The 9,265-nt window shown below is 64.9% G+C and overlaps 1 protein-coding gene across 3 annotated transcripts in view; it reads left to right on the plus strand.

The window, feature by feature from the left end:
• The first annotated feature begins 819 nt into the window (after positions 1-819).
• TSPAN4 (tetraspanin 4) overlaps positions 820-9,265 on the plus strand; it is a 30,592-nt gene continuing 22,146 nt past the window's right edge. Inside the window, exons 1-2 of one of the 3 annotated variants that reach the window (XM_011993845.1) lie at positions 820-933; positions 3,950-4,049. The gene's annotated coding sequence lies outside the window, so the exon portion shown is untranslated. Of the gene's footprint in view, positions 934-3,944; positions 4,050-6,963; positions 7,063-9,265 lie in introns of those variants that run through there. The other 2 variants (XM_011993848.1, XM_011993843.1) reach the window with 2 other exon arrangements.

The following is a 9,265-nucleotide window of genomic DNA, read 5'->3' on the forward strand; positions in this document are numbered from 1 at the left end:
TGGCCTCGGCCGCGCAGTTACGGCTCCCGCCGGCTGCTCCCCGCCCCGGCCTCCTGTCCGCGTTCTTTCCGCTCCTTCCCAGGAAGGGGGTCGGGGTGCGCCCTCCCCGGTCCCGGCTCTGCTGGGCTGCTCGCCGTCCCGACGCTGAGACGCGCCTCTGAGCACGGGGAGAGGGGGCCCGGGAGGGAGGTCGGGGAGGGCGTCGTGGTAGTGGTGCTCTTTGAATTGAACCTTGAAGACCCCGGCACAGGGGACCCCTGGGCAGACTCTCGGAGGCTGCACTGGCAGGACCCGCTGAAGGCCGCAGCTCTGCCTTGCCCTGGAGCTCAGGGCCTACGGAGGACGAGGGAGGGGGGGCCCGTGTCTCTTGGATGGAGTGCGGGGGGCTGGCACCAGCACCCTCCTTGCTGTGGCCCTAGGGTGGGGGTGAGGAAATGGGGGGTCGGTGTGCAGTAGGAGGCAAAGAAGACTCCTTGGAGGTGCGAGGTAGGCTGTGGGGGGCTGGGTGGGCTGCAAAGTGGCACCCATGGGGGGGCTCTGGGCTGGGGCTTCCAGCTGGGGTGGGACCTGTGCTGGGTTCCGGGCATCAGCTGCCGCTTTCTCAGGGCAATGCTGGGTCTGCCTTAGTTGCAGGGGAGGAGGATGAAGGGTTTTCTGGATCCAGAGTGGTGCTGGCCAGATCCACTGCACACTTGGGATTTCTGCTCCCAACCTGGCCAGGGCCCTGGGCAGCTTCCCCAGTGGCATTTGTCATACCCCACCCAGCCACGTGCAGAGCCACGAGCGGAGGCCACTTCCCTTCCCTGACCCCCTCCCCCCAGGATGAGTGGACGCACATCCTGCTCGGGCAGAGGGGCAGGACAGGGGCCGTGAGTAACGGTGGCCTGGGGTCAGAGCCAGGCTCAGCTGCAGAGGCTGCTGGTGGCTGTGGAGGTGAAGGAGGAAGGGGGGTCCAGGATGTTAGCAGGGTGGGCCCTGGGGAGTGGGTGGGGGCCCGGAGGCTTCCTGGAGGAGGGTCCAGGGCCTGTCCTGCCCCTGTTCCTGCCTGCAGGAGTTGTTTACTGGGAGCACGGGGCGGGGAGAGTAAGCTGCCCTCCAAATCCTGGCTTGGGCCAAGCTGACATTCTTGGAATTCCAAGTGTGTACGCTTCCTATCCCTCCATTTCCTAGCAGAGCCCCTGAGACCTGGAGACTGCCCCAGCCTCAGGCTCTGTGCCCCTCCCCCGAGTCCCCACCACATGTGTGTGGAGGCTGCTGGGGAGCCCAGGCCTGTCCTCAGCCCTGACGGGGCTATACCTGAGGACCCTGGGGAGCCTGGGCCTGCCTCAGCCCTGGCTGGTGCGTCCCCCTGAGAGCGTGTGGAGCGGAACAGCCTGGGGCCTGGGCCCGACCCTCCTCAGGCTAGCGGGGGTGGGAGGGAGCCTGGTGGGGGGGGCAGGGCACTGTGCTGGCCAGCAGGGGCCGGTGGGGGCCCCTCTCTCCTGGGTGTGGAGTGTTGGTACAGACCCGGCCTGGCTTCTGGGGAGGGCCTGGGATGGGGCCAGGAGGCGAGGCACTGGTTTCATAGAAGGGGGCGTTGTGGAGCCTCCTGTGGTCAGCACAGGGCACAGGGAGCGGAGGGTGGGCTCCCCCAAGCGCTTCCTGCTAGAGGAGGGGTCACTTCAGGGCAAGTGACCAGGGGAAACCCATGATTGAAGTTTTAGCTGCTGAGCCCCTCCCACCCCGGGTGTTGCCCTGGAAACAGGCCAGCCACGGACCGGGAGGGCTGGGAGGGGGAGCACGGGCTGCGCCCTCAATGGGATTCAGCTGAACTTGCATTCTGGTCTGGGATCACAGCCCGTGTTTCCCTATCTGTGAAGCTCAGGTGGGACCAGAAACTGCCCACCAGGAGGGCTGCATCCCTCCTGCCACTGAGACCAGGCATGGCCTTTGGCTGGGAGAGGGTGATCATGGTGTGTGTCCCCAGCCTCGCCCCCACACCTGTGCCCTTTGGCCCTGTCCATAGCTGGGACAGATGTGTGCTCACCCTGAGGATGTTGTGGGGTGGGGTGGGGTGTGTGCACACGGCGTCACGAGCACACGTGCCCGACACCTCAGCGGTGCATACAGCCAAGGCCACTGCCTGCCGTACCCACGACGTCCACGTCCTCCCTGCAGTCCTGGGAGATCGGCATTTTGAGCAGTGGGGTCTGTAGATGGGGCCAAGGCTGAACTGGCCCCAGCCTAACCACTCACATGCCTGGGCTGGTGGCATTTGGGAATGTCACTGCCTGCCATGCAGCTGCCCAGGCCTAATGTGCCCCCCAGACTGTTCTGTAGGGGTCTAGGTTGCACGGGTCAGGGCCCGGGCTGTGGTGGGATGGCACCTACGGTGCGGCTGCTCCTGGAGCCTGGGGGTTGTGGGAAGGTGCCCCCCACCCAGGGTCCTAAGTGTGTTGCTTTCACCCCCAACTCCCAGAAGAGGAATACCCAACAGTGCAGGGGAGGGTTACGGGGAAGGCCTGGAGTGTGGGGTTGGCCTCGGTGGTCCTGGGAGGAAAGACTGGGGAACCTCTGGACTGTCTGTCCCTCCCCTGGGGCTGGTGGGGGGATCAGAGTGGTGTCTCCAGCCTCCAGGGCTCAGGTTTGGGTGGGAGAGGCCTGGTCCCACCCAGACTCTGTGTGCAGCCCCCAGTCCCTGCTCCTTGTATGCATGAGGGGGTGCTAGCTTGCTTGGGACCCCCCCGCCCAGGGTGAGGGCCTGGGACGGGCACTGGGGCCCCGCAGGGGCTGAGGCAGCCAGGAAGCCCACAGCATAAGCTGTTTGTGTTGGCGGGCCTCCCTGCTTCCTCAAAGCCACCTCAGAGCCTGTGAGCCTGGGGAGTCAGGGTGTGTGGGCTTGGCTCTGCTGTCTGTCCTGAGCTGCCCCTGCTGGGCTGTGTGGCGACCCCGGGCTCTGGGCTGGGCCAGGACTGAGCTGCTGCCCTGCTGCTGGGGCTCAGAGAGGCTGCTCCACTGGCCTGGCACCCAGGCTACTGCAGACAGGCTGCTCTGTCACATGGGCAGGCCCCTCTTGGGGGGGACCTCCCTCTGGCTTCGTGGGTGTCCGAGGTCTCCTTGCAGCTCAGTCCCCTGGGGTTTTCCAACCTGCAGAGCTCTGGGTGTCTGTCTTGGGGCCCTCGCTCAGCCAGGGTTGGGTTGGAGCCTCTATGGTTCCTCCTGCCCTTGGGCTACTGGAAGGACAGTTACTCACTCCAGAGAGCCGGGTCTGAGGGGCGAGGTGTTGCGGGGTGGAGCCAGCAGGGCAGGGAGTGCTGGGCACTGCGTTTGGCTGCCCAGGTGAGTTTGGGGCCTCTCCCTGGCCAGAAATCCATGAGTGGCAGGAGGAGGACAGACTCCCCAACCCATGGTGGAGGAGGGCCTTGAGGGTCCTTGCTGACAGCTCCATGGGGAGGGCGCGAGGCCCCCTTCCTGAGCTGGGGTGTCTGCTCAGAGCCCAAGGCAGGGTGGGGTGGGAGTGCTCGTGCCTGGCAGGAAGCAGACAGCAGGCTGGTCCAGGGGTCTGGGACCCCAGCAGGGAGGCACTGCTGCGTGTCTGTGTGGGTGCAAGCGTGTGCGTTGGCCTGTGTCTGTGCATGTCCCTGTGCTGTGAGTATATGCCTTTGAACATGTGTTCTCTGCACACCGTGTCTCTGTGAGTGAGCCTGTGTCCCTGCCTGGCTGTCTCAGAGGCCTGAACGGGCAGAATTTGGTGACTCAGTCATTGATTCAAAGCTCTCCTGGTTGGGGCTACTCCTCAGTGGTCTTCTCCCCCGAGTCTGGTGGTGTATCCCCCTGCCCACCCCCGACTGCCCCTCTGCCCTGTAGGGACCTGGCCCCAGGGGGGGTTCCCTGCCCTTGTCTAGGAGCATCTCTGGCTGTGCTGAGGGTGGAAGCCAGGGCTCCACTCTGCCCGTCTTTCCTTCCGCAGAGCTTGGGGCTGCCTTGGTCGCACCCACCGCCTGCCTGCCCACTGGTCAGCCTTCAGGGGCCCTGAGCAGCGCCTGGCCTCTTTCCTGTGGCCAGCCCAGGTATGTCACAGCCCGGCGGGGCTGGATGGTTGTGGTGGGCAGCAGTGGGCTTGCCTCTGGGTCTCACTTTGCCGGCCCAGGGGCCTTGCCAGCCGGACACTTTGACAACACACCTGAGCGTCTAATCGGAGCTCCCGTGGGGAGGGGCTGGACTTTGGAGACAAGGTCCCAGAACACCCTGGCTGGAGTGTTGAGGAAGGACCGTCCCCGGCTGAGCTCTGACACTGTGGCCTTGCCCGGGCCCCTGCCTGTGTCTGAGCAACCCAGTGTGAATCCTGAACTTGGCAACAGGAGCAAGCCCAGCCCCTGCTCCTGCTGGCCCTCGGTGGCCTTGTTTGAGGCTTTTGATTTCTTCTTGAATAGGCCTCATCTGCTCACCTGGGTGATGTGTGCAGGGCTTTGTAGATGGGAGAGGGGGTGGCAGGGGGGGCCCCTCTCTCCTGGGTGTGGAGTGTTGGTACAGACCCGGCCTGGCTTCTGGGGAGGGCCTGGGATGGGGCCAGGAGGCGAGGCACTGGTTTCATAGAAGGGGGCGTTGTGGAGCCTCCTGTGGTCAGCACAGGGCACAGGGAGCGGAGGGTGGGCTCCCCCAAGCGCTTCCTGCTAGAGGAGGGGTCACTTCAGGGCAAGTGACCAGGGGAAACCCATGATTGAAGTTTTAGCTGCTGAGCCCCTCCCACCCCGGGTGTTGCCCTGGAAACAGGCCAGCCACGGACCGGGAGGGCTGGGAGGGGGAGCACGGGCTGCGCCCTCAATGGGATTCAGCTGAACTTGCATTCTGGTCTGGGATCACAGCCCGTGTTTCCCTATCTGTGAAGCTCAGGTGGGACCAGAAACTGCCCACCAGGAGGGCTGCATCCCTCCTGCCACTGAGACCAGGCATGGCCTTTGGCTGGGAGAGGGTGATCATGGTGTGTGTCCCCAGCCTCGCCCCCACACCTGTGCCCTTTGGCCCTGTCCATAGCTGGGACAGATGTGTGCTCACCCTGAGGATGTTGTGGGGTGGGGTGGGGTGTGTGCACACGGCGTCACGAGCACACGTGCCCGACACCTCAGCGGTGCATACAGCCAAGGCCACTGCCTGCCGTACCCACGACGTCCACGTCCTCCCTGCAGTCCTGGGAGATCGGCATTTTGAGCAGTGGGGTCTGTAGATGGGGCCAAGGCTGAACTGGCCCCAGCCTAACCACTCACATGCCTGGGCTGGTGGCATTTGGGAATGTCACTGCCTGCCATGCAGCTGCCCAGGCCTAATGTGCCCCCCAGACTGTTCTGTAGGGGTCTAGGTTGCACGGGTCAGGGCCCGGGCTGTGGTGGGATGGCACCTACGGTGCGGCTGCTCCTGGAGCCTGGGGGTTGTGGGAAGGTGCCCCCCACCCAGGGTCCTAAGTGTGTTGCTTTCACCCCCAACTCCCAGAAGAGGAATACCCAACAGTGCAGGGGAGGGTTACGGGGAAGGCCTGGAGTGTGGGGTTGGCCTCGGTGGTCCTGGGAGGAAAGACTGGGGAACCTCTGGACTGTCTGTCCCTCCCCTGGGGCTGGTGGGGGGGATCAGAGTGGTGTCTCCAGCCTCCAGGGCTCAGGTTTGGGTGGGAGAGGCCTGGTCCCACCCAGACTCTGTGTGCAGCCCCCAGTCCCTGCTCCTTGTATGCATGAGGGGGTGCTAGCTTGCTTGGGACCCCCCCCCGCCCAGGGTGAGGGCCTGGGACGGGCACTGGGGCCCCGCAGGGGCTGAGGCAGCCAGGAAGCCCACAGCATAAGCTGTTTGTGTTGGCGGGCCTCCCTGCTTCCTCAAAGCCACCTCAGAGCCTGTGAGCCTGGGGAGTCAGGGTGTGTGGGCTTGGCTCTGCTGTCTGTCCTGAGCTGCCCCTGCTGGGCTGTGTGGCGACCCCGGGCTCTGGGCTGGGCCAGGACTGAGCTGCTGCCCTGCTGCTGGGGCTCAGAGAGGCTGCTCCACTGGCCTGGCACCCAGGCTACTGCAGACAGGCTGCTCTGTCACATGGGCAGGCCCCTCTTGGGGGGGACCTCCCTCTGGCTTCGTGGGTGTCCGAGGTCTCCTTGCAGCTCAGTCCGCTGGGGTTTTCCAACCTGCAGAGCTCTGGGTGTCTGTCTTGGGGCCCTCGCTCAGCCAGGGTTGGGTTGGAGCCTCTATGGTTCCTCCTGCCCTTGGGCTACTGGAAGGACAGTTACCTCACTCCAGAGAGCCGGGTCTGAGGGGCGAGGTGTTGCGGGGTGGAGCCAGCAGGGCAGGGAGTGCTGGGCACTGCGTTTGGCTGCCCAGGTGAGTTTGGGGCCTCTCCCTGGCCAGAAATCCATGAGTGGCAGGAGGAGGACAGACTCCCCAACCCATGGTGGAGGAGGGCCTTGAGGGTCCTTGCTGACAGCTCCATGGGGAGGGCGCGAGGCCCCCTTCCTGAGCTGGGGTGTCTGCTCAGAGCCCAAGGCAGGGTGGGGTGGGAGTGCTCGTGCCTGGCAGGAAGCAGACAGCAGGCTGGTCCAGGGGTCTGGGACCCCAGCGGGGAGGCACTGCTGCGTGTCTGTGTGGGTGCAAGCGTGTGCGTTGGCCTGTGTCTGTGCGTGTCCTTGTGCTGTGAGTATATGTCTTTGAACATGTGTTCTCTGCACACCGTGTCTCTGTGAGTGAGCCTGTGTCCCTGCCTGGCTGTCTCAGAGGCCTGAACGGGCAGAATTTGGTGACTCAGTCATTGATTCAAAGCTCTCCTGGTTGGGGCTACTCCTCAGTGGTCTTCTCCCCCGAGTCTGGTGGTGTATCCCCCTGCCCACCCCCGACTGCCCCTCTGCCCTGTAGGGACCTGGCCCCAGGGGGTGGTTCCCTGCCCTTGTCTAGGAGCATCTCTGGCTGTGCTGAGGGTGGAAGCCAGGGCTCCACTCTGCCCGTCTTTCCTTCCGCAGAGCTTGGGGCTGTCTTGGTCGCACCCACCGCCTGCCTGCCCACTGGTCAGCCTTCAGGGGCCCTGAGCAGCGCCTGGCCTCTTTCCTGTGGCCAGCCCAGGTATGTCACAGCCCGGCGGGGCTGGATGGTTGTGGTGGGCAGCAGTGGGCTTGCCTCTGGGTCTCACTTAGCCGGCCCAGGGGCCTTGCCAGCCGGACACTTTGACAACACACCTGAGCGTCTAATCGGAGCTCCCGTGGGGAGGGGCTGGACTTTGGAGACAAGGTCCCAGAACACCCTGGCTGGAGTGTTGAGGAAGGACCGTCCCCGGCTGAGCTCTGACACTGTGGCCTTGCCCGGGCCCCTGCCTGTGTCTGAGCAACCCAGTGTGAATCCTGAACTTGGCAACAGGAGCAAGCCCAGCCCCTGCTCCTGCTGGCCCTCGGTGGCCTTGTTTGAGGCTTTTGATTTCTTCTTGAATAGGCCTCATCTGCTCACCTGGGTGATGTGTGCAGGGCTTTGTAGATGGGAAAGGGAGTGACAGGGGTCTTGGGGGGGCACTGGGACTGCATCCTGGGTGCTGGGCTGAGTGCAGGCACCCAGAGCAGCTCTCCCTTTGCCTTCCCACCCGCGTGGGACCCTCGAGCCTCGACCACCACTTCTCCTTCCAGCTCTCCCTTTGCCCTCCCACCCGCGTGGGACCCTCGAGCCTCGCCTGCCACTTCTTCCAGCCCCAGCCACAGGGGGATGCAGGAGAGATGGGGCAGGGGTGCCACTGGCTAGCCTGGCGGCAGATGCTCTCCTTGGGGTGGCTCAGGTGGTGTTTTTGACTGCAGGTGGGGTCTGGCTTCTTCCAGTCAGCCTGGGGTCCTCCCAGGTCCCCGTGGCACCTCCCCTTGCCTGGCCCACGAGTAGGTGCTCTGAGCGCTGCCCAGGTCACATGCGAGCTCCCTGGAGGCGCTGCCCACGGCTGAGTGTCTGCCCTCGGGTTGTACCTGCATGGCCAGCAGAAGGGGGCCGGGCGCCATGCGGGTGTTTCCGTCAGAGTCGGGGTCCCAGGGTTCCTGGGGTCTCTGCTGGGCCCCGATGCATGGCCTCTGTTCTGACCCATTCCTGGGGCCCAGACCCACCAAAGAACCCTCAGGGGAAGGACAGGGTAGGGGCCATGGGAAGCGCCAGGATGGCCGTGTGGGCCTTCAGGGGACCTCCAGACTAGCCTCCTGTTCCGGGGGCCCCCTGTCCCCTTCCCCCAGCGAGGACCTGGGCATGGGGTGCTGCCCCGGGGCTTGGGCTGCAGTTCTCTACAGAACCCTTGGGGGGCAGCAGAGGCTTGGGGCAGGTCCTCAGGGGTGGGCAGAGGTGCGGGACCTCCCTGGGCACCCAGGTCTCCCACGGCAGTCCTCCCCAGACCTGCCACCTCCCACATCGGTTACTCCAGGAGGACCCAGGCCTCCAGAGATGGCCATCTCTGCCATGGAGCACCCCTTCCCCTCCCTTAGCGGTCTCTCCCTCCTCCTCCTCCTTCCCTTCCTCATGCCCGACCTCTGGGCTTCAGGTCACCTGCCAGGAATCTGGGCCACATGCTTCCCAATGCCCTAGGGTCCTTGTGCCCTGCGGTGGAGCTGCGGCTTCAGAGACGTGGGGTAGGCTGCGGGGCACAGCTGGGGGCCTCTGTTCCCATCTCCGGTTGTGGGAGGCGTGTGCGCACCCAGCATCATGACACCCAGGAGTGCAGGCGCATCTGCGCACGGGGCCAGTATGTCTGTACCTGTCGGGGGCGGGGTGGGGTCTCTTACAGGCTGATTTCCAGCCGGGGCTTGAAGAAAATGAAATTCTGGGCCTCTTGTTTAAAAATTACCAAGAACTTCAAGACGGGAACAGCAGAGCATCAAGCCAGCTGGGGTGGGTGCGAGCGACTGCCCTTGAAGCCGGCCCCGCTCCCGCCTTGGGGACTACACGGGGCGGAGGCCGAGCCGTGCCCACCTGGAACGCTCTGGGTCTGGCCTGGGGCTGCCAGCCTCCCGCGGGGCTGCCTGGTCGGGGGGATGTCTCAGCAATCACACCTGCGCTCTTCTGTGCTGTGGAACCTCTCGTATAGTCAAAGACTCAACGGCACCCGCTCCATGCAGTGCAGGCTGACCCAGCCCTCCCCCCCGTCCGCCCCCGGCACTCAGGGCTTCCCAAAGCGCCCGGGGCGGAGTCGCCCCAAGTTGCCACCAGACAGCAACGGGGTAACCCTCCATTTGCGTGGTGCTTTGCGTATTGTTCGCGTGGTCGGAGGTCTCCAAGTCCCACCCGGGGCCGGGGTCCAGGCGAGGTACCG

This window comes from Mandrillus leucophaeus, unplaced genomic scaffold, assembly GCF_000951045.1.
Source record: "Mandrillus leucophaeus isolate KB7577 unplaced genomic scaffold, Mleu.le_1.0 Scaffold435, whole genome shotgun sequence".
In the NCBI taxonomy this organism is placed as follows: Eukaryota; Metazoa; Chordata; class Mammalia; order Primates; family Cercopithecidae; genus Mandrillus; species Mandrillus leucophaeus.